Source organism: Hyperolius riggenbachi, chromosome 2, assembly GCF_040937935.1.
Source record: "Hyperolius riggenbachi isolate aHypRig1 chromosome 2, aHypRig1.pri, whole genome shotgun sequence".
NCBI classification, from domain to species: Eukaryota; Metazoa; Chordata; class Amphibia; order Anura; family Hyperoliidae; genus Hyperolius; species Hyperolius riggenbachi.
The window spans coordinates 272,181,996-272,208,845 of record NC_090647.1 but is presented as its reverse complement, the minus strand read 5'-3'; the positions used below and the strand labels follow the sequence as shown (position 1 = coordinate 272,208,845).

The window sequence follows — 26,850 nt, the reverse complement described above, 5'->3', positions numbered from 1 at the left end:
TGGGACAGGGGCCAGGCACTGGGTGCCTGGGACAGGGGCCAGGCACTGGGTGCCTGGGACAGGGGGGTGCAGGGGCAGGGTGCCTGGGGCAGGGGCCAGGGTACACTGACACTGGGGAAGGGGTGCCTGGGGAAGGAGGGTGCAGGGTGCCTGGGGAAGGAGGGTGCCTGGGGAAGGGTGCAGGGCCCAGGGTGCCTGGGGAAGGGTGCAGGGTGCCTGGTGAGGGGCAGGGTGCCTGGGGAAGGGTGCAGGGTGCCTGGTGAGGGGCAGGGTGCCTGGGGCCAGGGTGCCTGGGGCCAGGGTGCACTGACACTTGGTGGGTCGGGGGTTGTCAGTGGAGGGGGTGGGGAGGAGGGTGCCACTATTAGGTGTGTGGTTGGGGGAGGGGTGATGGGGGGGGGCCCTGTGCAGAGAATGGAGGCGGAAAAACTGATCGAGGCTCCAGCCGTGGTAATGAGGGGTGTGGGAGCCGGCTTCAATACTTCCTCCCTCCCTCCCTGAACGTCCCCTAATGTATGTCTCACTGTACATACACACACACATACACACACTGTACATACACACACTGTACATACACACACACTGTACATACACACACACTGTACATACACACACTGTACATACACACACACACACTGTACATACACACACACACACTGTACATACACACACACACACTGTACATACACACACTGTACATACACACACACTGTACATACGCACACACACACACACTGTACATACACACACACACTGTACATACACACACACACACACACACACACACTGTACATACACACACACACACTGTACATACACACACACACACTGTACATACACACACACTGTACATACACACACTGTACATACACACACACTGTACATACACACACACTGTACATACACACACACTGTACATACACACACACTGTACATACACACACGCATGCACAAACTGCACACACACACTGCACATACACACACACACTGCACATACACACATGCATGCACAAACTGCACATACACACACACACACACACACACACACACACACACACACACACACACACACACACACACACACACACACACACACTGCACATACACACACACTGCACATACACACACACACACACACACACACACACACACACACACACACTGCACATACACACACACTCATACCTCCCAACTTTTGAAGATGTGAAAGAGGGACACTTAAGCCACGCCCCCTGTGCGGCCTTAAGCCACACCCCTGCTTTTGCAAGAGGGTGACAATGGAAGGGAGTTTGCGGGGAGGGTGCCAGTGGGTGGGAGAGGGTGACACTTGGTGGAAATGAGGGTGCTAGTGGGTGGGGAGGAAGGTGCCAGTGGGTAGGAGGAGGGTGTCGACAGGGTGCAGGGACAGGGTGCAGGGACTGGGTGCCTGGAGCAGGGTGCAAGGACAGGGTGCCTGGAGCAGGGTGCAAGGACAGGGTGCCTGGAGCAGGGTGCAAGGACAGGGTGCCTGGAGCAGGGTGCTTGGGGCAGGGACAGGGTGCAGGGACTGGGTGCCTGGAGCAGGGACAGGGTGCCTGGAGCAGGGTGCTTGGGGCAGGGACAGGGTGCAGGGACTGGGTGCCTGGAGCAGGGTGCTTGGGGCAGGGACAGGGTGCAGGGACTGGGTGCCTGGAGCAGGGACAGGGTGCCTGGAACAGGGTGCTTGGGGCAGGGACAGGGTGCAGGAACTGGGTGCCTGGAGCAGGGTGCTTGGTGCAGGGACTGGGTGCAGGGACTGGGTACCTGGAGCAGGGACTGGGTGCCTGGAGCAGGGACTGGGTGCCTGGAGCAGGGACTGGGTGCCTGGAGCAGGGACTGGGTGCCTGGAGCAGGGACTGGGTGCCTGGAGCAGGGTGCTTGGGGCAGGGACAGGGTGCAGGGACTGGGTGCCTGGAGCAGGGACTGGGTGCCTGGAGCAGGGACAGGGTGCCTGGAGCAGGGACTGGGTGCCTGGAGCAGGGACTGGGTGCCTGGAGTAGGGACTGGGTGCCTGGAGCAGGGACTGGGTGCCTGGAGCAGGGACTGGGTGCCTGGAGCAGGGACTGGGTGCCTGGTGCAGGGACTGGGTGCCTGGTGCAGGGACTGGGTGCCTGGTGCAGGGACTGGGTGCCTGGTGCAGGGGCCAGGCACTGGGTGCCTGGGACAGGGGCCAGGCAGGGGCCAGGCACTGGGTGCCTGGGACAGGGGCCAGGCACTGGGTGCCTGGGACAGGGGCCAGGCACTGGGTGCCTGGGACAGGGGCCAGGCACTGGGTGCCTGGGACAGGGGGGTGCAGGGGCAGGGTGCCTGGGGCAGGGGCCAGGGTACACTGACACTGGGGAAGGGGTGCCTGGGGAAGGAGGGTGCAGGGTGCCTGGGGAAGGAGGGTGCCTGGGGAAGGGTGCAGGGCCCAGGGTGCCTGGGGAAGGGTGCAGGGTGCCTGGTGAGGGGCAGGGTGCCTGGGGAAGGGTGCAGGGTGCCTGGTGAGGGGCAGGGTGCCTGGGGCCAGGGTGCCTGGGGCCAGGGTGCACTGACACTTGGTGGGTCGGGGGTTGTCAGTGGAGGGGGTGGGGAGGAGGGTGCCACTATTAGGTGTGTGGTTGGGGGAGGGGTGATGGGGGGGGGCCCTGTGCAGAGAATGGAGGCGGAAAAACTGATCGAGGCTCCAGCCGTGGTAATGAGGGGTGTGGGAGCCGGCTTCAATACTTCCTCCCTCCCTCCCTGAACGTCCCCTAATGTATGTCCGTGTGCCCCCCTCTCCTCCCCTCCCTATAGGCAGAGTGAGCGCAGCGGAGCGGGCAGTCGGGTCCTCTTACCGCTGGCTGATGCACGCATACTGTCTCTGGCATCAGACCTCCATGTGCTTCCTGTGACGTCATAGTAAACAGGAAGCACATGGAAGTCCGATGCCAGAGACAGTGTACGCGTGCATCAGCCAGCGGTAAGAGGACCCGACTGCCCGCTCCGCTGCGCTCACTCTGCCTATAGGGAGGGGAGGAGAGGGGGGCACACGGACATACATTAGGGGGCATTCAGGGAGGGAGGGAGGAAGTATTGAAGCCGGCTCCCGCATCTCTCATTACCGCGGCTGGAGCCTCAATCAGTTTTTCCGCCTCCAAATGTCAGCCCAGCCGTCGGGATTAAAGAGGGGGGGCCCGGGATAGCGGGAGGGCACCCCCAAATCGGGAGAATCCCGACGGAAACGGGACGGTTGGGGGGTATGCACACTGCACATACACACATGCATGTACACACTCGCACACACAGTACATACACATACACTGTACATATACACACACCTGCAGTGGTCTCAATCTAAATCCCTCATCTACTCTCACATCAGGAGGGCAGGCACTGCTGACTGTACTGAGAACACATCACATCAAGTCACAACTATTTGATGTGTATGTGATTCCCTCTCTGCCTCTTTGAAAGCCCCCTTCCCCCACCATACCTGCATCTTCTCAGGCCTCCATGTGATAGCAGCTGGGTGGTCTCTGGCTGTTCCATTCATCAATGAGCAGAGATCCGCATTTATTGCTGCCTGAATGATAGCAGGGGGTCCCTGTCCCTTCTCACGGAGTCCAGCTAGTTACATCGCAGGCAGACTCACATGTTGTCCACAGTGACAGGCAACTCTGCAGGAAGCCATAAGACAGGAGTTCCCGTACAGCAGAAGTCGGCTTCCTGCTGTTGCCTAGCGACCCCTTACACACAGCCATGCCTGTCATCTCTTTGATGACAGCGTGGCTGCAGCTCAGAACAGGCGGTGCTCTTTGCTATAGAACAGAGGACTCGGAGAGATCATAGAGCAGGAGGGGAAAGGGCAAAAGAATGGGGCAGCCGCGGCAGGGAGAGTGCAGAGGAATGCGCCCTCTAGTGGAAGCGCTCAGAGGCTGCAGCCTGTCTTGCCTCTGCCTCGTCCCGGCCCTGGAGAGAGGTATATGGAGGCTGTCATGTTTATTTCCTTTTAAGCAATACCAGTTGCCTGGCAGCCCTGCTGATCCTCTGTCTCTAACACTATTAGCCATAGCCCCTGAACAAGCATGCAGCAGATCAGGTGTTTCAGTGGTTCAGACTTTAAAGTCAGATCTGACAAGACTACCTGTATGCTTGTTTCTGGTTTTATTCAGATACTACTGCAGAGAAATAGACCAGCAGGGCTGCCCGGCAACTGGTATTGATTAAAAGGAAATAAACATGATAGCCTCCATATACCTCTCTCTTCAGTTCCTCTTTAATAATTAAGAGGAAATAAACTGGAACTTCCAGTAAGGTCAAATAAAGTAAAGCAGCTGGTCAGTTACAGCAGTGGAATGACTGAAGATGATGAATTAGGCAGCACAAGTTCTCTTTGTCAGCAGACTGAAGAACCATATTCAGTTTGACTGCCTCAAATATCTGCTATCCCTTCTCTTTAGGGACTAGCCCCCATCTCATTCTGCTTGTCTTTGACATCCATGCATTTCTTCCTCTCCTTTTCTGTTCCAGCCATTGGAAACCCCCAATGCACTGATATGGGACACGGATATGTATAAAAACACCTCTAAATGTTTTGAATCTTTTTGCACATTTTCAGAGTATATATACAGGATATATATATATATATATATATATAGTGTATCTTTGTTTAAAAAACACACGCAAAAAAACATGGAGTACACAATAATACAGACAGTGGTGTACACCAATAAAATACAGAATAGGTAATTACAGTGACAGAAGTAACAAATTGCAACACACAGAGTGGAAAACAAACAAGAGGTGTGGTGGTATACAATTTTCATATCTAGAGGCAGTGTGTTTTTAGGTTATCATCTAGTAAGGAGTACAAACTTGGCTAGAGGTCAAAGGGGGAATGGCCTAAGTTAGAGCCGAGATTTGAAACCTGGTCTCCTGTGTCAGAGGCAGAGCTCTAATGCAGTACACTATCCAGTCATTAGTTTAGCCTCCTGGACGCAACTTCTACATTCAAAAAGGTGGTCGCTTATGCCTAGTGAATGTAGGAGCTACGTCCAAAGTGCAAATGGTTGCAGCAGATTATTGCATACACTCCTGCACATGTGCACATACATACCAGTGGCAGCACTGATCAGCATTAACCCTTGATGATGAAAAAAGACACAATACCTCTACTTTGTCTGATCGAGTGCATGCAAACCCCTCCACCCCCAACAATGCCCCCCAAGTAGAGATGGGCCAAACGGTTCGCCGGCGAACGGTTCCAGGCGAACTTTGGGTGGTTTGCCTTCGTCGGCGAAGGCGAACTTTCCCGGAAGTTCGATTTGCCCCATAATGCTCTGAGGGTCAACTTTGACCCTCTACATCACAGTCAGCAGACACATTGTAGCCAATCCGGCTACACTCAGCCCTGGAGCCCCACCCCCCCTTATATAAGGCAGGCTCCGGCGGCCATTACACTCACTCGTGTGCCTGCTGCTAGTCAGAATAGAGCGAGCTGTTGCAGACTTGTTCTCCTAGAGACATATTAGTCAGGCTTTTGGCTTGTGAACTTGCTCCTGGCTGAATTTAATTGCTTAAATAGCACCCCTCATTCAACAGCTCTTTTCAGAGCTAATCCTGTTGTGTATTTTTTTTTTCTGTGTGTCAAACTGACACTTGTGTTGCTTAGACAGCATTGCTAATTCATACTGTGTGTGTGCCACTGCCAGCAGCCCAGCCAGCAGCAGCACATTCAGTGACTACCTGTGTGTGTGACAGGGAGCTGCACATTGTACTACCCAGTACTGCATATACCTACTAGTACCTGTTGTGTTGAGTGAACTCACCTGACTGCTTCTAACTACCTTTTGTGTTCAGTGAACCCACCTCACTGCATATAACTACCTCTGTGTTGAGTAAACTCACCTCTCTGCATATAACTACTTTTGTTGAGTGAACTCACCTCACTGCATATAACTACCTTTGTGTTGAGTGAACTCACCTCTCTGCATATAACTACCTTTTGTGTTCAGTGAACACACCTCACTGCATATGACGACCTTTGTTGAGTGAACTCACCTCACTGCATATAACTACCTTTTGTGTTCAGTGAACTCACCTCACTGCATATAACTACCTTTGTTGAGTGGACTCGCCTCACTGCATATAACTACCTTTGTTGAGTGAACTCACCTCACTGCATATAACTACCTTTGTTGAGTGAACTCACCTCTCTGCATATAACTACCTTTGTGTTGAGTGAACTCACCCCAGTGCATATAACTACCTTTTGTCTTCAGTGAACTCACCTCACTGCATATAACTACCTTTGTTGAGTGAACTCACCTCTCTGCATATAACTACCTTTGTGTTGAGTGAACTCACCTCACTGCATATAACTATCTTTTGTGTTCAGTGAACTCACCTCACTGCATATAACTACCTTTGTTGAGTGAACTCACCTCACTGCATATAACTACCTTTTGTGTTCAGTGAACTCATCTCACTGCATATAACTACCTTTGTTGAGTGAACTCACCTCACTGCATATAACTACCTTTGTTGAGTGAACTCACCTCACTGCATATAACTACCTTTGTTGAGTGAACTCACCTCTCTGCATATAACTACCTTTGTGTTGAGTGAGCTCACCTCGCTGCATATAACTACCTTTTGTGTTCAGTGAACTCACCTCACTGCATATAACTACCTTTTGTGTTCAGTGAACTCACCTCACTGCATATTACTACCTTTGTTGAGTGAACTCACCTCACTGCATATAACTAGCGGTTGTGTTGAGTGAACTCACCTCTCTGCATATAACTACCTTTGTGTTGAGTGAACTCACCTCAGTGCATATAACTACCTTTTGTGTTCAGTGAACTCACCTCACTGCATATAACTACCTTTGTTGAGTGAACTCACCTCTCTGCATATAACTACATTTTGTGTTCAGTGAACTCACCTCACTGCATATGACTACCTTTGTTGAGTGAACTCACCTCACTGCATATAACTACCTTTTGTGTTCAGTGAACTCACCTCACTGCATATAACTACCTTTGTTGAGTGGACTCACCTCACTGCATATAACTACCTTTGTTGAGTGAACTCACCTCACTGCATATAACTACCTTTTGTGTTCAGTGAACTCACCTCACTGCATATAACTACCTTTGTTGAGTGGACTCACCTCACTGCATATAACTACCTTTGTTGGGAGAACTCACCTCTCTGCATATAACTACCTTTGTGTTGAGTGAACTCACCTCACTGCATATAACTACCTTTTGTGTTCAGTGAACTCACCTCACTGCATATAACTACCTTTGTTGAGTGAACTCACCTCACTGCATATTACTACCTTTGTTGAGTGAACTCACCTCTCTGCATATAACTACCTTTGTGTTGAGTGAACTCACCTCACTGCATATAACTACCTTTTGTGTTCAGTGAACTCACCTCACTGCATATAACTACCTTTGTTGAGTGAACCCACCTCACTGCATATAACTACCTTTTGTGTTCAGTGAACTCACCTCACTGCATATAACTACCTTTGTTGAGTGAACTCACCTCACTGCATATAACTAGCTGTTGTGTTGAGTGAACTCACCTCTCTGCATATAACTACCTTTGTGTTGAGTGAACTCACCTCTCTGCATATACCTACCTGTGTGTTGAGTGAACTCACCCCAGTGCATATAACTACCTTTTGTGTTCAGTGAACTCACCTCACTGCATATAGCTACCTTTGTTGAGTGAACTCACCTCACTGCATATAACTACCTTTGTTGAGTGAACTCACCTCTCTGCATATAACTACCTTTGTGTTGAGTGAGCTCACCTCACTGCATATAACTACCTTTTGTGTTCAGTGAACTCACCTCACTGCATATAACTACTTTTGTTGAGTGAACCCACCTCACTGCATATAACTACCTTTTGTGTTCAGTGAACTCACCTCACTGCATATAACTACCTTTGTTAAGTGAACTCACCTCACTGCATATAACTAGCTGTTGTGTTGAGTGAGCTCACCTCTCTGCATATAACTACCTTTGTGTTGAGTGAACTCACCTCTCTGCATATACCTACCTTTGTTGAGTGAACTCACCTCTCTGCATATAACTACCTTTGTGTTGAGTGAACTCACCTCACTGCATATAACTACCTTTGGGTTGAGTGAACCCACCTCACTGCATATACCTAGCATCCCCCCGAGATGGACAAAATGGACAAACCAGGTAGAGGAAGAGGTAGAGGCAGACCCAGAGGAAGGCCACCTGGCACCGGCAGGTCTGTGCGAGGTGGTGTTGCTGTTATTTCATGTGTTGGCCCAAAGTACAGTGCTCAGAAGAAGGCATGTGCCATCACTTCCCAAAATTGTGAGGACGTGCTTGAGTATTTAACACAGAACACCTCATCTCTCGCAGCCACCAGCGCTACAACAAGCACCACATCTGCTGCATTTGACACTTCGCAGGAGTTATTTTGTGTGGAAAGCACTGATTCACAGCCAATACTGCTACAACAAGATGAAGGCACTAAGCAAGTTACCCCACCTCATACGTCTGAGTTAGGTGGCGATAGTATGGACGTAACGTGTGAGGAGGGGGATGATGAAGCACCTGATGTTGGTGCAGTTGTGGAGGTGTCTGAGGAAAGCAAAGCTCAGCAGGAGGATTATGACGACGATTATATGGATGCCACGTATGTTCCCAATAGAGGAGATGACCAGGGGGACAGTTCAGAGGGGAGCCAGAGAGGAGTAGGAGGAGAAGAGTCCATGAAAGAAGCAGAGGGAGCTCGTCCTCAGAAACAGCTGGGGGCAGTGTCCGGCGCCATGTATCGCCAGCTATGGACAGGCAGCCAACATGCCCTTATAGGTCAGCTGCTGATGCCACCGTAATGCCATCTACCCAGGGGGGCTCAGCGGTTTGGAAATTTTTTAACGTGTGTACCTCAGATCGGAGCAAAGCCATCTGTTCTCTATGCCTCCAAAAATTGAGCAATGGAAAGGCCAACACTCACATAGGGACAAATGCCTTACGAAGGCACCTTGAGAAAAGGCACAAACAGCAATGGGAAGAACACCAGAGGAAAAGCAGAACCCCAAAGACAAGCCACCCTCCTTCTCCTCTTCCTCCTTCAGGTGCATCATCTTCAGGTGCATCATCTTTCTTTCTCCCTTGCACCTTCACAGCCACCCTCATCCACACCACCTCTGCCCTTGAGCAGTTCCTGCTCCTATGCCCACAGCAGTAGCCAGGTGTCCGTGAAGGAAGTGTTTGAGCGGAAGAAGCCCATTTCTGCCAGTCACCCTCTTGCGTGGCGTCTGACAGCTGGTGTGGCGGAACTATTAGCTCGCCAGCAATTACCATACAAGCTGGTGGAGTCAAAGGCTTTCCGTAAATTTGTGGCCATTGGGACACCGCAGTGGAAGATACCAGGCCGCACTTATTTTTCACAAAAAGCCATACCCAAACTGTACCGTGCAGTTGAGAGGCAAGTGGTGTCATCTCTTGCGAAGAGCGTTGGGTCAAGGGTCCACCTGACCACGGATGCCTGGTCTGCCAAGCACGGGCAGGGCCACTACATTACGTACACAGCCCATTGGGTCAACCTAGTGACCAATGGCAAGCAGGGAGTACGTGGCTGCGCAGCGTACCAACTTGTGACACCTCCACGGCTTGCAGGCAGGCCTCCTGCCACCTCTCCTTCTCCTCCTGCTACATCCTCTTCGCTGTCATCCTCCTCCTCCTCCTCCTTGGCTGAGTGGCAGTTCAACTCTAGCGGTGCTGCCATCTCCTCCTCTCCAGCTACACAGCCCCATCTCCCCAGACGCAACGCTGCATGCGAGGTACGACGGTGTCACGCCATTTTAGACATGTCTTGCCTCAAAGCGGAGAGTCACACTGGACCAGCTCTCCTGGCTGCTCTTAACAAAGAGGTGGAGCAATAGCTGACCCCACACCAGCTGGAGATTGGCAACGTGGTGTGTGACAACGGCAGCAATCTCATTTCCGCGTTGAATTTGGGAAAGCTGACACATGTACTCTGCATGGAACACGTGCTGAATCTGGTCGTGCAAAGATTTGTCTCAAAGTACCCAGGCTTAGAGGATGTCTTGAAGCAGGCCAGGAAGTTGTGTGGGCATTTCAGGCGGTCTTACACGGCCATGGCATGGTTTGCGGACATTCAGCGGAGAAACAACTTGCCGGTGAGACGCCTCATTTGCGATAGCCCGACTCGCTGGAATTCCACCCTGCTCATGTTCTCTCGCCTGCTAGACCAGGAGAAAACCGCCACCCAGTACCTGTATAATTACAGTAGAAGGACACAATCTGGGAAGATGGGGATGTTGTGGTCCAACAACTGGACACTGATGCGAATGCATGCAGGACCATGAAGCCGTTTGAGGAGGTGACCAACCTTGTGAGTCGCGCTGAAGGCACCATCAGTGACTTGATCCCCTACGCTTGCTGCCTGGAGCGTGCCATGCGTCAAGTGGTGGATGAACTGTGGAGGAGCGTGAACAGGAACAGTTACGGCAGGAGGAGTCGTGGGAATGATTTTCATCCGAACAAGATGTTTCCTCGACACCTGCGGCAGCACAGAGGGGGGAGGAGGAGGAAGAGGAGGAGTCATGTGGGGAAGGAGAGGAGTCAGACTCGGATGAGGATGAGAAAGGTGTTTCTGTGGAGGAGGAAGAGGCGGCGGCAGAAGAACAACCGCAGCAGCCGTCACAGGGGGCTTGTGCTGCTCCATGTTCCCGTGGTATTGTTCGTGGCTGGGGGGAGGAAGAGGACTTGCGTGACATCACTGAGGAAGAGCAAGAGGAGATGGAGAGTACGTCTGGATCCAACTTTGTGCAGCTGGCCTCTTTCATGTTGTCCAGCCTGTTGAGGGACCCCCGTATCAAAAAACTCAAGGGGAATGACCTGTATTGGGTGGCCACGCTACTAGACCCTCGGTACAGGCACAAAGTGGCGGACCTGTTACCAACTCAACAGAAGGCGGAAAGGATGCAGCACTTGCAGAACAAGCTGTCAATGATGCTGTACAATGCTTTTAAGGGTGATGTGACAGTACAACGCAATAAAGGGACCACTGGCAGTAATCCTCCTCCTCCCAAGTCCACGCAGGCAAGGACAGGACGTTCCAGCGATCTCGGGGTGATGTTAGACATGCGAACATTCTTTCGACCAACGCCTCGCCGTAGCCCTTCCGGATCCACCCTCCACCAACGCCTGGACCGGCAGGTAGCCGACTACCTGGCCGTAAGTGTGGATGTAGACCAGGCTTTTTCAACCAGGGTTCCCTGGAACCCCAGGGTTCCTTCAGGACTCTGCAGGGGTTCCTTGGCATTTTCCCCCATCGTGGAGGAAGTATAATAGAGCACACTATAATAGGTGGTACTGTAAGAAGAAGCACTAAATTGGGGTCAGAATAATAATGAGCACACTATAATGAGTGGCAGTGTAATAGGGGTTAGTGAAATTAACAGCCTCACCTACTTTTAAAGACCATGCTTCCAGAAAAATAAATGCAGGGGTTCCTCGAGATTAAAAAATTGTTTGCAGGGGTTCCTTGAGATCCAAAAGTTATTTGCAGGGTTCCTCCAGGGTAAAAAGGTTGAGAAAGACTGATGTAGACACTGCGAGCAGCGACGATGAAACCCATAACTTGCACTTTAATGGATGGCAGACTTGCCCTCCATAACTGATTCCCGTTAAAGGATTTAAAGTTGATTCATTACAATTAGGGCCTCAAAAGTCCTCCTGAGTCTTGTATTATTTTTGGTCACTACCTCAGGGCGGGCATGCCTGCTGCCCTCCTTGCCTGGATGTGTGGTGGTAGCCGATTGTTAGGCTACAATTCTGGACTGGAATCACACCAGGAAGGGTTCCCCCGCCATTACCCATGGTCAGTGGTCACAATGGCAGACTTGACCTCCATAACAGATTCTCGCAGGAGACCAACCTGGTGAATCGCAGTGAAGGCACCATCAGACTTGCCCTCCATAACTGATTCCCGTTAAAGGATTTAAAGTTGATTCATTACAATTAGGGCCTCAAAAGTCCTCCTGAGTCCTGTATTGTTATTTTTGGTCACTACCTCGGGGCGGGCATGCCTTCCTGCTGCCCTCCTTGGATGTGTAGTGGTAGCCGTTTCTCAGGCTCCACACCGGATTCCATACCTCATTCCCCGGCCATTACCCGAGGTCACAAATGGCAGACTTGACCGCCTCCATATGATTCTCGTGAAAGGAATGTGGTGTCATCTTTGCCCGCCATAACTGGTTCTCGTTAAAGGATTTAAAGTACATTCATTTCAAATACAGCAAGCCCTCGATAGTCCTCCTGTATTGTTATTTTTGGTCACTACCTCGGGACGGGCATGCCTTCCTGCTGCCCTCCTTGGATGTGTAGTGGTAGCCGTTTCTCAGGCTCCACCCCAGATTCCATCCCTCCTTCCCCGGCCATTACCCAGGGTCACAATGGCAGACTTGCCCGCCTCCATATGATTCTCATTGTAGCGGTACTGAACAAGTACACAGCAAGTAGAAAAAGTAATTTAAAAAAAAAACGTAAGCTTTTTAACAATGCCATGGAAAGTTGATAAGGCAGTCACACATTACCTGACATCACATGGCAATCTCGCCATGTTGCGCAGTAGTCCAGCATGGCCATCACTACACAAACAGCTGGTTGCGGTGCGTTACACAGTGAGTTTGGTGTGTCAGTGTGAAGCAGTACACTAATTACACTACCTGATTGATGTATACACATGCAAGATGTTTTAAAGCACGTTAGGCCTGCAATTTAGCATTCAATGGGATTTCTGCCCATAAAACTCTGCTTTGCGTCAAATCCAGATTTTTCCCTAGAACTTTTGGCATGTATCCCACTCCTCCACCTGGGGGTCCAGGTGTTGGACCCCTTGAAACATCCTTCCCATTAATTTTCTGGCCAGCATAAGTGTTTCTAGTTTTCCAAGTTCGCTTCCCCATTGAAGTCTATTGCGGTTCGCGAAAGTTTGCGCAAACCGAACCTTCTGCGGAAGTTCGCGAACAAGGTTCGCGAACCAAAAATCGGAGGTTCGGCCCATCTCTACCCCCAAGGCAGCAATGATTGATGCAAGGTATCATGGGGTCCCTGAACCAATCAGTGTGACTGATTGAGTGAGACAGGGAACACACTTACTGCAACTGTGCATGTTTTGCTGCCAATGGCAAAACGCGCATGGCTGCACAGGCTATAGAAGGCAATAACCTTGCTTGGGAGGCACACATTGTTACTAATCATTAGTGTTTTGCGTTAGTGTGTTTTGAAATAGTTTGCCATTTTCTTACGCACAACGTGATCGTTCGGAATTATAATATGATGATGATGTTATCCATTCAGTCGTATCTGAATGGATAACATCATATGGTGATTATATGGGTTATATCCTGCTGCAAACAGAAAATACCAGAATGAATGCAACTAACGTTTGCAAAAATGAGATCACAAAAGAAAACGTACTGTGGTAACTGCAAAAAAACTGCAAAAGAAAGCCATTGGTGCACTTTGAAAACAATGGATTGTTGTGCATTGAGCTTGTTATCAAATGACGTATATGTGACCTCATCTTAATGTGCCTTATAGCTTGGATCCCTGTCACATAAAAAATAGGTCGGAACAAACTTAATTCATCATTCCAAAAAAAGTCATTTTTAAAATTATAATTAAACATGGAAAAGTTTCAACAAAACTACACTAGTTTGAAACTTAAAAACACCCACTTTTGAATAGCCCTGGTTGTTAGCTTTCCATAATGGTGACATTTGCAGCCTTTTTCTGCTGACCTGCCTCTTCAGAGGCTATGCAAACACAGTATGGCGCTAAAATACTTTGTGGAAATAAAAGTGTCCTGTACAAAGCCACATGCACAATTCAGAGTTAATAGCCTGCTAGGTGCTCAACTAGCTGTCAAATGAGAGATATGTGAATTTAGGGTTGAGGCCTAAGTCTTGTGAATTTTTTTGAGACAAACTGAATCAAAAGCAATAAAAATTGCATTTCCACATATTCTGTACCAAAAGTGACAGAATTTAAAATAGAATACAAAAAAATGTTACCGTAGGGATTCGTCTTTTTAAATATGTATGCCATGAGGGTATATCACTGTTATTTTTGCAAATAAGGGCTTGCAATTATTGCTAGGGTACAATGAGAAAACAAAAAGCAAAACATAGAAAAATATACACCTTTACTTCAAAATAAAATAGTATCCCCTTACATTGCACTAGGGCAGTGATGGCTAACCTTTCAGAGGCCGAGTGCCCAAATTGCGACCTAACATCGACTTATTTATCTCCGAGTGCCAATGGGGGGGGGAGGCTGCGCGCCGCGCCAAAAAATGGGCGTGGCCATGATATTGTATGGGTGGAGCTAACGTAATGATGTAACAGCGAGGCATAAGAAAGCAGTGTTTCCGCCATGATGAGGTGAAACGAGGATTCGCATCATGGGTGTGCAGAAACTATGATGCTATTTATACCCGCCGTAACCCCAAAGCAGCAAATATAGCCAACTATGACCATTAAGGGCTCATTCACACTATGTGCTGCGCTCTCAGTTTTGACGCAACGCACATAATGTAAGATTCATATGGTAACATGAAAGTCAATAGACTTCCATGTTACCATTCACACTACCGGTGTGCGTTCCCATGCGTTACGTTGTAACGCATCTGGGAACATTTTAACGCACAACGCATACGTTTCCCCGATGGGTACAGCTGCCGACGTCCACGTTTAGCGCACCACAACGTGCATTCAGTGCGATCACTGTGCGTTGGCAGCGCACGCATGAAATCGCATTCATGCATACGTTCTGTAGTGTGAATGAGCCCTTAATAATGCAGCAACAGTTACCCCAGACACCAGAAAATAAACGCAATGTGTGCAACATTTCAGCAGAAAATCATGCAATGTGGGCCACATTTCACCAGAAAACAAATGCAGTTGGCCACATTTCACCAGAAAACAAACGCAGTGGGCCACATTTCACCAGAAAACAAACGCAGCGGGCCACATTTCACCAGAAAACAAACGCAGCGGGCCACATTTCACCAGAAAACAAACGCAGCGGACCACATTTCACCAGAAAACAAACGCAGTGGGCCACATTTCACCAGAAAACAAATGCAGTGGGCCACATTTCAGCAGAAAACAAACGCAGCGGGCCACATTTCACCAGAAAACAAACGCAGCGGGCCACATTTCACCAGAAAACAAAATGCAGCGGGCAGCATTTCACCAGAAAACAAACGCAGCTGGCAGCATTTCACCAGAAACAAACGCAGCTGGCAGCATTTCACCAGAAAAAAACGCAGCTGGCAGCATTTCACCAGAAAACAAACGCAGCGGGCCACATTTCACCAGAAAACAAACGCAGCGGGCCACATTTCACCAGAAAACAAACGCAGTGGGCCACATTTCACCAGAAAACAAACGCAGTGGGCCACATTTCACCAGAAAACAAACGCAGCGGGCCACATTTCACCAGAAAACAAACGCAGTGGGCCACATTTCACCAGAAAACAAACGCAGCGGGCCACATTTCACCAGAAAACTAACGCAGCGGGCCACATTTCACCAGTAAACAAACGCAGCGGGCCACATTTCACCAGAAAACAAAACGCAGTGGGCAGCATTTCACCAGAAAACAAACGCAGCTGGCAGCATTTCACCAGAAACAAACGCAGCTGGCAGCATTTCACCAGAAAACAAACTCAGCTGGCAGCATTTCACCAGAAAACAAACGCAGTGGGCCACATTTCACCAGAAAACAAACGCAGTGGGCCACATTTCACCAGAAAACAAACGCAGCGGGCAGCATTTCACCAGAAAACAAACGCAGTGGGCCACATTTCACCTGCAAAACAAACACAGTGGGCAGCATTTCACAGGACATAAACACATGTGACAAAACATTTTAGCAGAAAACACAGTGGGCCGCATTTCACCTGCAAAAAAAGTAATGTATGTACTCACCTGACAGAAGTCTTCTCTCTCGGCTGGGCTCTGGCGCGCATCTTCCCCGGATCTTCTGCAGTCTCCCGCGCTGCTGCTGACAGGCAGAGTGCAGGGCCTACGGGAAGATGGCGCCCGAAGCCCTGTACTGGAGACACAAATAGTCTCCAGTACAGGGCTTCGGCAGCCATCTTGCCGTAGCCCTGGTCAGTCTCCCGGGAGACTGCGGGGCTGCGGGCTATGAACTGATGCGGCGGCGTCTAGTAGACGCTGCGGCCAGTTCATAAGCAGCGGTGGCGTGCCAGCAAATTAGGCTACGCGTGCCGGGTCTGGCACGCGTGCCATAGGTTCGCCACCGCTGCACTAGGGACATAATTTAGAAGTTTGGATAACCAGGACAAATAGGCAAATAAAATGTGTGGGTTTTATCTATGGTAGCACTGTTTATTTTAAAACTATAGTGGATGGAAATGGTGCATGTTTTAATTTTTTTTCTCTTTTTTTCCCTTTAAAGTGGTCTGAAATTTTGACATAACATTCAATAGAAATGTGTTTTCCTACTTTTTATTACTCATACAGTTATCGTATTTGCTTTTGTGCACAAGTAGTATTGTTTGTCTACAAATTACAAGTTTACAAAGTGTAGTTTATCTAGCTCTGAAAGCTTCCAACGCATTTTATTCCAACTGCTTTTTATTATAAAAAACACAGTATTACTCCTGCGCACTCAAAAACAATTTAATACCATCAATTAAATAACAACAAAAAACATACCACACACGAGTAGCTCCACTAAAATCGCAACCACACTGTCACTCACATTCAGACAAATCTGCAGGTTTGTCTGGATGTGAGTGACAGTGTCGTTGCGATTTTAGTGGAGCTACTCGTGTGTGGTATGTTTTTTATTGTTATTTAATTGATGGTATTAAATTGTTTTTGAGTGCGCAGGAGTAATACTGTGTTTTTTGTTCAATTCGAGTGGATTGGGGTACAGATCCATTTTTCTCCTTGCAGCCAACATTTTTGTTAAAGCTCCTTATTGTGGTGCTGCTAGGTGCGCTGCAATCATACATATTCTGCTTTTTATTATATATTAAAATCTTCTAGTGAGCTGTTCTGAACTGTGTATGTGTCTAAAGCAGAGAGAGCTTTACAGAGAGCTCGTTTTCAGTTGTGATGCTTCCCGGCAGACATGAGCGTTAGCGTAGACCTGCAAAAAGCAGGTCTAAACATGCTAACGCACGACATCGCCGCTGCATCTGGGGGTCTCCTTTAATAAGGAGACCCCGAGAGCTCCCCGCCGGCCGCCGCTCGTCTCCGCAACCCCCCACAAAGTTACAAAGCTACAAATTGCTTAAATTCCTTACCGCCGCTTTACACCCGTCGGCCGCCGCATCTCGCCGCAAGTCCCCGCTGTGTAATTACAGTGTACGAGTTACTGTAATTACACTCACTAATAACAGAGTCCCGGCAAAGAATCTTTGAATCAGCCGCCGGGGCTCCCCATTGGTTCACAGGCTGGACCAATGAAAATGGCTCAGCCTGTGAACCAATGGGGAGCCCCGGCGGCTGATTCAAAGATGCTTTGCCGGGACTCTGTTATTAGTGAGTGTAATTACAGTAACTCGTACACTGTAATTACACAGCGGGGACTTGCGGCGAGATGCGGCGGCCGACGGGTGTAAAGCGGCGGTAAGGAATTTAAGCAATTTGTAGCTTTGTAACTTTGTGGGGGGTTGCGGAGACGAGCGGCGGCCGGCGGGGAGCTCTGGGGGTCTCCTTATTAAAGGAGACCCCTAGATGCAGCGGCGGATGTTCGGCGGGTTGTGCGCATGTGTGGGGAGCGAGGCCGTGGTGCTGATGGACAGCACCACAGGGTAAACCTCGCTCCCCATCGCCCGGTAATAGGGAGCATCGCTCAGGTTTTCGCCTGAGTAATGCTCCCTAACGATCGGCCATCGCACGAGTGAAACTGGCAATAGGATTTGCCGGTAATCCTCGTGCGATGGCAAGGTGATAAGTAGCTCGCATCTGCAAGCTACTTATCACCTGGAATAGCATCAGGCCCAATGTAGCAACATTGGAATGTAAACAAAGATACTGTTATCTGCAGTGTAGATGCGGATTTGAAGCTGAACAGCCTTTGCATAGCAGGACAAAGTGCTGTGTTTAACGATTTCAGTGATGTTCTGCTACAACTTTTTGCTGGGATAGTAGCTTTAAAGCTGTAAGGAATCTTTTAGAGCAAATTAAAAATGCTGACTTTCAGACCACTTTAAAATGCTTAGAGAATAAAAAAATGACAAAAAAATATAATCCACAAAAAGCCTAATTTTTGGCCAAAAAACCCCAATATACAGATAATTTAGGTGTGACAAGTAGTTATTGGTGAATGAATGGGAGGAGTGCTGAAACGTGAAAATTGCTTGGATGCATAAGGTGACAACAACCTGAAGGATAAAGTGGTTAAATTCTTTCTTTGATTGGGAATTTAACCGGATGAGGAAGGGGTGTCAGATAAATTTGGCTTGTCCAGCCTTGATGCTGATAGCTGATGCTGCAGTCCTGGGAAGAATTATAGTAGCCGCTATGCACAGCTTATAATTGTGATTATAGGCTGTATCACGGCCTAATGGTTAGCACTCTTAACTTTCAGCTCTGGGTTTTTTTGTCCTGTCCCACCAGAGATCTATAGTCCCAGTTTTCTATGTAACCAAGTCCCTTATTCAATTCATGTTTTCTCCTAAGTGATATTTTCCCACCTTATCAATAAAATGCCTTTTATGCCACCAGCAAGTAAGAAAAGTACTCAGAATAATTTTGACAGTACTTAGTTTGCAAAAAAAAAAAATAATTTTGACAATACTTTTTTACCTACTTGTGTATACTTTTCAAGTGCAGAGTGCTGAAATTTTATTTTAAATAGAAGATGAAAAATTATCTCCTAGAGAAAACGTGAAATTAATAAGTGCCTAAATGCCTCCGACACTTCTTCTGAATCAGTTATCCCTCTTTTTGATCTAATTCATAGATCTATATAAATAAATATATTTGTCTACTAAAATGAGTGGTTAGGTGGATTCCCTTCTTTAAAGTGGATCCGAGATGAAAAACTAACTATAACAAATAACTTGTCTATATATCTTATCTAAAGTTTAGATAGTTTACACAGCAAATCAAGCTGCAAACAGCTTTAATAGAATATGATTATTTCTTCCTGTGATACAATGAAGGCAGCCATGTTGTTTGTAAACATTACACACAGGCAAGGTTATCTGCATCTTCAGCACTCAGCCTGTGAAAAAAAACCTAATCCTTCCTCCTCCTCCCTCCTCCCCTCTGCCTCTGAAATCTCTGGCTAGTAATACCTCCCCCTCCTCCTGCCCAGACTGAGCTCCCATGAGCCCTTGCTACTGTCTGAAAATGCCAAGGCTCTCTGAAAAACTGTGGGCAAGGCTTGTTTAGTTTATAGGGAATTAGAGTATTAAAACAAAAACAAAAAAGTATTTTGCTTGAGGAATGCCCCTTAAACTATATGTAAGGAACACAATTATGTAATGAGTAAAAGTTCATCTCGGATCCACTTTAAGTTTGTTTTTTTTCTCAAAAATACAATGTGTTGAAAACTTTTGAAATTCACCATAATTTGGCATACATTTGCCAAAGGGGTAACAAGGGTGCAAGGTAATGCCCAAAGAAAAATATCAGTTATTTTACCAATATTCTACTAACCCCGGATACCTGATAGGAGAATATCAGTAATTATACTGATATTCTACTATAAACCTCCATAACCTCAGACTAACCCTCGCCTATCTAGGCCTAACACTTACCTCCCCCCACTTCTCCTAACACTAAGGTACTCCTACCTACACCTAACACTAACTTCTCCTCACCTACAAAATACCCCTCCGGCCCCAGACTTTAATCTCTCCTTCTAGCTTTCCCCATGGAGCTTTTTTCCTGGGTACAGAGAAGGTCTCCTGGACATTGAAAGCAGAAGTGCAGCTGAGCCCATAGCTGTAGCCGAATTTTCCTCTCCCCCACAGCCGTAATTTCCTTTCCCTCACAGCCACAATTACTTCTCCCCCGCAGGGCGCCCAAATTACTCTGGTGCTCTGAAATATAGTACATTAGGGGCTTGATTCACAAAGCGGTGCTAACCTACTTAGCACGTCTAAAGTCTTTAGACGCGCTAACCAGGGTGCCGAGTAGGTTAGCAGCGGATTTCTCAATCAGATCGCGCGCTAACTTTGCGCGCGCAAAGTTTTACGCGCGCAAAGTCTTATGCGTGCTAAGTCCCATAGGCTTTAATGGGCACTTCACGCGGAGCGCCCTGCGCTCTGTGCAGTGCACGCGTAAAGTTTTACGCGCATAAAGTTTCGCGCGCGTAAAGTTTTACGCGCGAAAACTCGTTTAGACGTGCTAAGGGGGTTTTCACAGGCGTGCTAACAGTTAGCACCGCTTTGTGAATCAAGCCCCAGGTGAGTTAGTTGCTGCAATTTCCTCTTCCTGCAGCTTTCCCTCCTCTGCCAAGTGCTCAAATTACTCTGGAGTGTTGCCGAAGCTGATTGTTGCCTAAATTAAACACAGGGAGCCGCTATAGTGGCTATAGCGGCTCCCCTAATTACGTAACGACCTAGAGCGGTGCCAAAAGTACCCAGCTTTGCATTATTTGTGCAACAGGTTTCATCAATTAGATTTACTAAATTCCAACAGTATGTCTAAGATGCTAAGGCCTCTTTTACACCATACGCTGAAAAGCTGATGCGTTTTAACTTTCCCTAGCAGTGCATTGTGAAAAAACTTTCAGTTAAAACGCAAATATTGTGAACTGAGAAATAGGAAAACATGATCAGTTGTCCTTTCAGTTAGAACTGAGAGCAACTAATATAGTATAAAAGGAACTGCATATTGTGTAAGCTTACATATTATAATGTAACCTGCACCGCATTAGTGTGAGGACGTAGTTCAGCAGCTGGCAAGGAATAAGCTGGGGAATCTGTTTTACACATGTCATTATTTTGCATGTGAATTCTTGGTCATTAAGCTCCCCATTTATCTAATATCTAGTCTCCTCTTCACCATGCTGTGAAATCATACTTCCCGTGTAATGAAAGGAATTCTATTAACAACCTTTGAATGCCTAAATCTGCTTGTCATTTGATATTGTCTAGAAAAGATAAAATAAACTCATTACTGAAATATACAGCACAAAGCTTTCTAAAGAAAACTGCAAGCAACATGAGTATGGTGAAAAACAATGGTCAGTTTAATAGATGGAGGTCATTTACCTCCTGTTCCCTGAATAAATAGTTATAGTTTTTGCATGTGTTTGTCCTGAAATGCTGGCCCTGCAGTTTCAGCTGCAATCTTTCAGCCATTTTTCAGTATTTCGCAAATAAGGGGGAGGACGGAACCCAGGCAGACAAAAGACAACATTATTCTACATGAATCACAGTACATGGCAAATAAGTCAAGTATTGAAAAACACACAATTATGCAATAGATTGGTTTCCTTTCCATTCCATTCCTAATTTTGCCCCACAGCATTGATATCTACATACAGGTCACAATGCTTGCATACAGAAATGTAATATAACTATAAAAGTAAACATTTAACTACTTCGACGCCTGCAGACAGTAGATCTATGCAGGGCCGGATTTGTACTCTTTACCACCCAAGGCCGCTGTTACCAGCCACCCCCCTTCAGTATAAGTAACCTGATACCCCCCCCCCTAATCCCTCCTTTTCCCACCCCCCTTTCAGCATAGGTAGCCAGCTCGCCATCACACCGCAGCAGCCATCAGTGTCACTCATTTCTCCATTCGTCTCCAGTGCAGAAGCTTCCTCTTCCCCTCTGTCTCCAATGCTGCCCAAGTCCATAGCCGCCGGCCACAATGCAAACATGCACAGAGAGCAAGGTGGTCGTTGAACAGGCTATTGGCAGCAGAGTACCGCAGTCAGGGACTCACCTGATCTCCCTGCATTGCAGCATTTGCAAGTTTGCAAATGCTGCATAAGTCCAGCCTGCTGCTTTGGTGCCCTTGCTCCTGTGGTGCCCTAGGCCATGGCCTAGGTGGCCTTGCCTGAAATCCGGCCCTGGATCTATGCCCCGACAGATTTAACTTCAACGCCTGGGGCGTAGATGTATGCATTCCCGCTGCGACCGCCGCTGTCTGCGTTCCTGCTCGCTTGTACACGCATTGCATACTCGCCGCCACCCATTAGTCCGGAGATCAATGAATGGAAACAAAGTTCCCATTCATTGATCCAAGTCCCCGCTGCAATGATCACCGGCTTCAATGAGAAGCCGCGATCATTGTGAAAAAATAAAAGTTACACATCCTTTCTTTAGGACCTCTTGTGGCCAAATTATAGTAAAATTACACCTACATACATTTATTCAATAAAAAAGATCAACAATTACATTTAACATTAACTCCTTCCCTCCCACACTGTACCATAGTACCCCAAAACATTTTTTGCATAAAAAAATGACAATTAAAAAAAAACATAAATACTTACCTTAGCGACTGAACTGTTTTAATATGTATGTCAAGTGGGTACAGTACTGTTATTTTTTAAATTATAGGCTTTTAAATAGTGATGGACGCAAAGCTGAAAAAATGCACCTTTATTCCCAAATAAAATATTGGCGCCATACATTGTGATAGGGACATAATTTAAATGGTATAATAACCGCGACAAATGGGCAAATAAAATACATAGGTTTTAATTATGGTAGCATGTATTATTTAAAAACTATAATGGCCAAAAATTATGATTTTTTTTCATTTTTTTTTCATATTATTCCCATTAAATTGCATTTGGGATAAAATAATATAGATATAGATCATTTAGATCATTTTGTTGTGATGAGTAGTGATAAAGTTATTGGCAAATTAATGGAAGGAGCTCTGAAAGTGAAAATTGCTCTGATGCTCAAGGAAAAAAAACCCTCAGTGGTGAAGTGGTTAACCACTTAAGCCCACAGGGTTGTTTATTTTTTGCATCTGAGCAACTTTTACCTCCCATTCATTTGCCAATAACTTTATCACTACTCATCACAATTAATTGATCTATATCTTGTTGTTTCCACCACCAATTAGGCTTTCTTTGGGTGGTACATTTTGCTAACAATTATTTTATTCTAAATCCATTTTAACAGGAATATTAAGAAAGAAATGGAAAACATTCATTATTTCTCAGTTTTTGGCCATCATAGTTTGAAATGAATACATGTTACCGTAATTAAAACCCATGTATTTTTTTTAAACAAAGTTTTTTTATTTTTCATTTATAACAACAAACATACAGGAGGGTATATGTATTGAATTGAACAAACTTGCTACAGTACGAAACAGTATGAAACGCATTTAAGCATATATCATTGTAAACGTTCATTTGTTCATCATCTTAATGGTCTAAATAATCCTCCCTGTTTCCCTAAATCTCCCTCCCCCCTCCCCTCCCTTCCCCTGTCATCTCTTAGAGCATCTTATATTTATCAGCAGTCTTAAGAGATATCCAGTCGACCCAAAGATCCTTGTAAGTGGCTCATCAGATACCACTTGGTATATGTGAAATGTTCCATTATGTCCTTAATTTCCAAAACCCATGTATTTTATTTGCCTATTTGTCCCGCTTATAACACCATTTAAATTATGTCCCTATCTCAATGTATGGCGCCGATATTTTATTTGGAAATAAAGGTGCTTTTTTTTCAATTTGCGTTCATCACTATTTACAAGCCCATAATTTAAAAAAGTATATTAATATACTCCTTTGACATGCATATTTAAAAAGTTCAGACCCTTAGGTAACTATTTATGTTTTTTTTTTTTTTTTTTAATTGTAATTTTTTTTTTATTAAAAAATGTATTTGGTTAATTTTTGGTGTCGGGAAGTAAACAGCTAATTTTTAAATGTAATTTAATGTATTTATTTATTAAAAATGTATGTGGGTGTAGTTTACTATTTGGCCACAAGATGGCCACAATCAAAAAAGTCCTGGAAGTGTACGATGACGCTTCCAGGAACTAGAATAAAGACGGGGAACTTTTTTGCAGAAATACCGCGGTCTCTGATGAGAGACCGTCGGTTTTTCTGTGGGGCAGTGCTGCTCGTATACCCCTTTTCAAAATCCCCAGATCCAAATCGGATATCCGATTTCAAAATTTTCCAATCCTGATCTGGATCCAACCTCAGTATCCGGGGTATCCGGGCGGATTCGGATATCTGGATAGAAAAGCCCGAAGTGGCCTTTAAATTGCTTTAAAAACGTTTTTTAGGGTAAATGAGGCATGTAGCATCATTATTTTTTAAAGGGGAACACTAATTGATGATGTGGGGACTTAAAATCCCCCCTCCCCCCAAAAAAATGGCTGTCAATTAACATCAGGCCTAGGTTCCAGACAGCGGTCGTGCAGCCCACATTGTGTCCAAAGTCCAACCGCACAACTGGGACATGACAGTTTTCAGCTAAGACACCTCCAAAAAATTATGCAGAAATTGTGTTTTGGGTTAAATATAGATGGTATCAGCACAGCAGCAGTGGCCAGTGGCACCCTGGCGGTGTGAGCAGCACAGGCAGCAGGAGCAGGGCAATGCAGCAGCAGCAGGTGTAACATGTGCCAGGAGCATGCCGGACGTGTCACGTGGCACTTGGAACGTGTCACATGGCACTTTGCACGTGTCGCATGGCACTGGGCACATGTCACGTGGCACTTGCCAAGTGCCATGTGACACATCCCAAGTGCCACGTGACACAGGCAAGTGCCATGTGACACGTGGCAAGTGCCTCATGTCGTCACGTGACACATGCCAAGTGCCACGTGACATGTGCCAAGTGCCACGTGACACGTGCCAAGTGCTGAGTGACAGTCAAACAGCAGATGAGAAGACACTAGTGCACACTAACTGTCACACTAGCACTGCTCACAGCACAGCAGTTCTGTAGAAAGCTAACACAGTAGTACTACTACTCTAACAACTACTAGCACTGACTTCAGTACTACAGTACTAACTACACAATAACACAGTAATTCTATCCCCAATTCCTAACCTAACTAACCTATACTGTAGCTAGCTAAGGCTAATAGCTGCACAGCACACAAACAGACACATAGCAGCTGCCTGCAGCACACACTCTGACTGTCACACAATGACATCAATCTAATTAATGATTTAACAATAGTGTAGTGATAGTGAAGGGGTTAATCACTGAACAGCTTCCGGTTTATCACTGTGTACAGCCCTTGCTAGGCCAGCAGCACTGGATCACACACTCTGACTTTCACACAATGACATCAAGCTAATTAACGAATTAACAATAGTTTAGTGATAGTAAAGGGGTTAATCACTGAACAGCTTTAGGTTTATAACTGTGTACAGCTCTTGCTAGGCCAGCACTGCAGCACTGGAGCACACACTCTAACTGTCACACAATGACTTTCACACAATGACATCAAGCTAATTAACGATTTAACAATAGTGTAGTGATAATGAAGGAGTTAATCACTGAACAGCTTAAGGTTTATAACTGTGTACAGCCCTTGCTAGGCCAGCAGCACTGGAGCATGTCTCTCAGTGAGCATTCAGCAAGCTGGGACGATATGTCTCATCATGGCAGCCCTCCTTATTATATAGGGGGGCTGGCCAGTGTTCCTTTCTGTGATTGAGTGCCAGGGTTTAGGCTGGGAGCCCTCTGATTGGCTCAATGAGGTCAGGTGGGGCTGGCCAGGGTTCCCCTCTGTGATTGGTTGCTAGGGCTTCTGCTGGGAGCCCTCTGATTGGCTCCAGGACGTCATCTCCATAGTTACAGTATTTCGGATCAGGATATCCGCAATATCCGTGGATATCCGTGTTATGCGCCCAAATATCCGCAGATAGCTATCCGGATTTGGGCCCAGGTATCCGGAATCTGATTCCGGTCGAATAGCTGAGAAAAGGTTGGATATCCGGGTTACCCGGATATCCGGAATCTGGATGAGCAGCACTACTGTGGGGGACTTAGATCGGTGAATGGGAAGTATATTCCCATTTATAAATACAATAAATAATAATAATAATAATAATATTCCCCTTCACTAATCGGGGGGGCTAACAGTGGGCGGTGGGAGCGCCGCAAACTGGAAGGTGCACAGCCTATCTGGACAAACATATTCTTCCAGATAGGCTTAACCACTTAAGGACCGCGCCCAGCCGATGGGCGGCAGCAAAGTCCGGGCCCAAACGACCGCAATACGCCCATCAGCGGGGGCGACTGCGGGAGTGGCTATGCGGCGATCGCGTCATTCGTGACGCGATCAGCCGCTGGGGACTGGCTCCGCCCCCCGGTTCGCTGTAACCCGCCGGCCGTTCGGAAGCGCCGGCGGGTTACTAGCACCCGGAACGCCGCTGAAACAATGTATAATAGGCTTTGTAATGTATACAAAGCCTATTATACTGGCTGCCTCCTGCCCTGGTGGTCCCAGTGTCCGAGGGACCACCAGGGCAGGCTGCAGCCACCCTAGTCTGCACCCAAGCACACTGATTTCCCCCCCCCCTGCCCCCTGATCGCCCACAGCACCCCTCAGACCCCCCCCGCCCACCCCCCAGACCACTGTTTGCACCCAGTCACCCCCCTAATCACCCATCAATCACTCCCTGTCACTATCTGTCAACGCTATTTTTTTTTTTAGTCCCTAATCTGCCCACTACTCCCTCCTGATCACCCCCCCCACCCCTCAGATTCTCCCCAGACCCCCCCCCCCCCCGTGTACTGTATGCATCTATCCCCCCTGATCACCTGTCAATCACCTGTCAATCACCCGTCAATCACCCCCTGTCTCTGCCACCCATCAATCAGCCCCTAACC

The 26,850-nt window shown here is 47.3% G+C and overlaps 1 protein-coding gene and 1 long non-coding RNA gene across 5 annotated transcripts in view; one reads left to right on the top strand and one right to left on the bottom strand.

The window, feature by feature from the left end:
* Positions 1–3,720, bottom strand: part of LOC137546349 (uncharacterized) — a 29,347-nt gene extending 25,627 nt beyond the window's left edge. The window contains exon 1 of one of the 2 annotated variants that reach the window (XR_011026245.1): positions 3,473–3,720. This is a non-coding gene — a long non-coding RNA (uncharacterized lncRNA). Of the gene's footprint in view, positions 1–2,834; positions 2,899–3,472 lie in introns of those variants that run through there. The other variant, XR_011026246.1, reaches the window with a different exon arrangement.
* Positions 1–26,850, top strand: part of SSC4D (scavenger receptor cysteine rich family member with 4 domains) — a 198,904-nt gene that overhangs the window by 89,896 nt on the left and 82,158 nt on the right. Inside the window, exon 1 of one of the 3 annotated variants that reach the window (XM_068268680.1) lies at positions 2,905–2,959. The exons of the other annotated variants lie outside the window; for them this stretch is intronic. The gene's annotated coding sequence lies outside the window, so the exon portion shown is untranslated. Of the gene's footprint in view, positions 1–2,904; positions 2,960–26,850 lie in introns of those variants that run through there. 3 annotated transcript variants of the gene reach the window in all.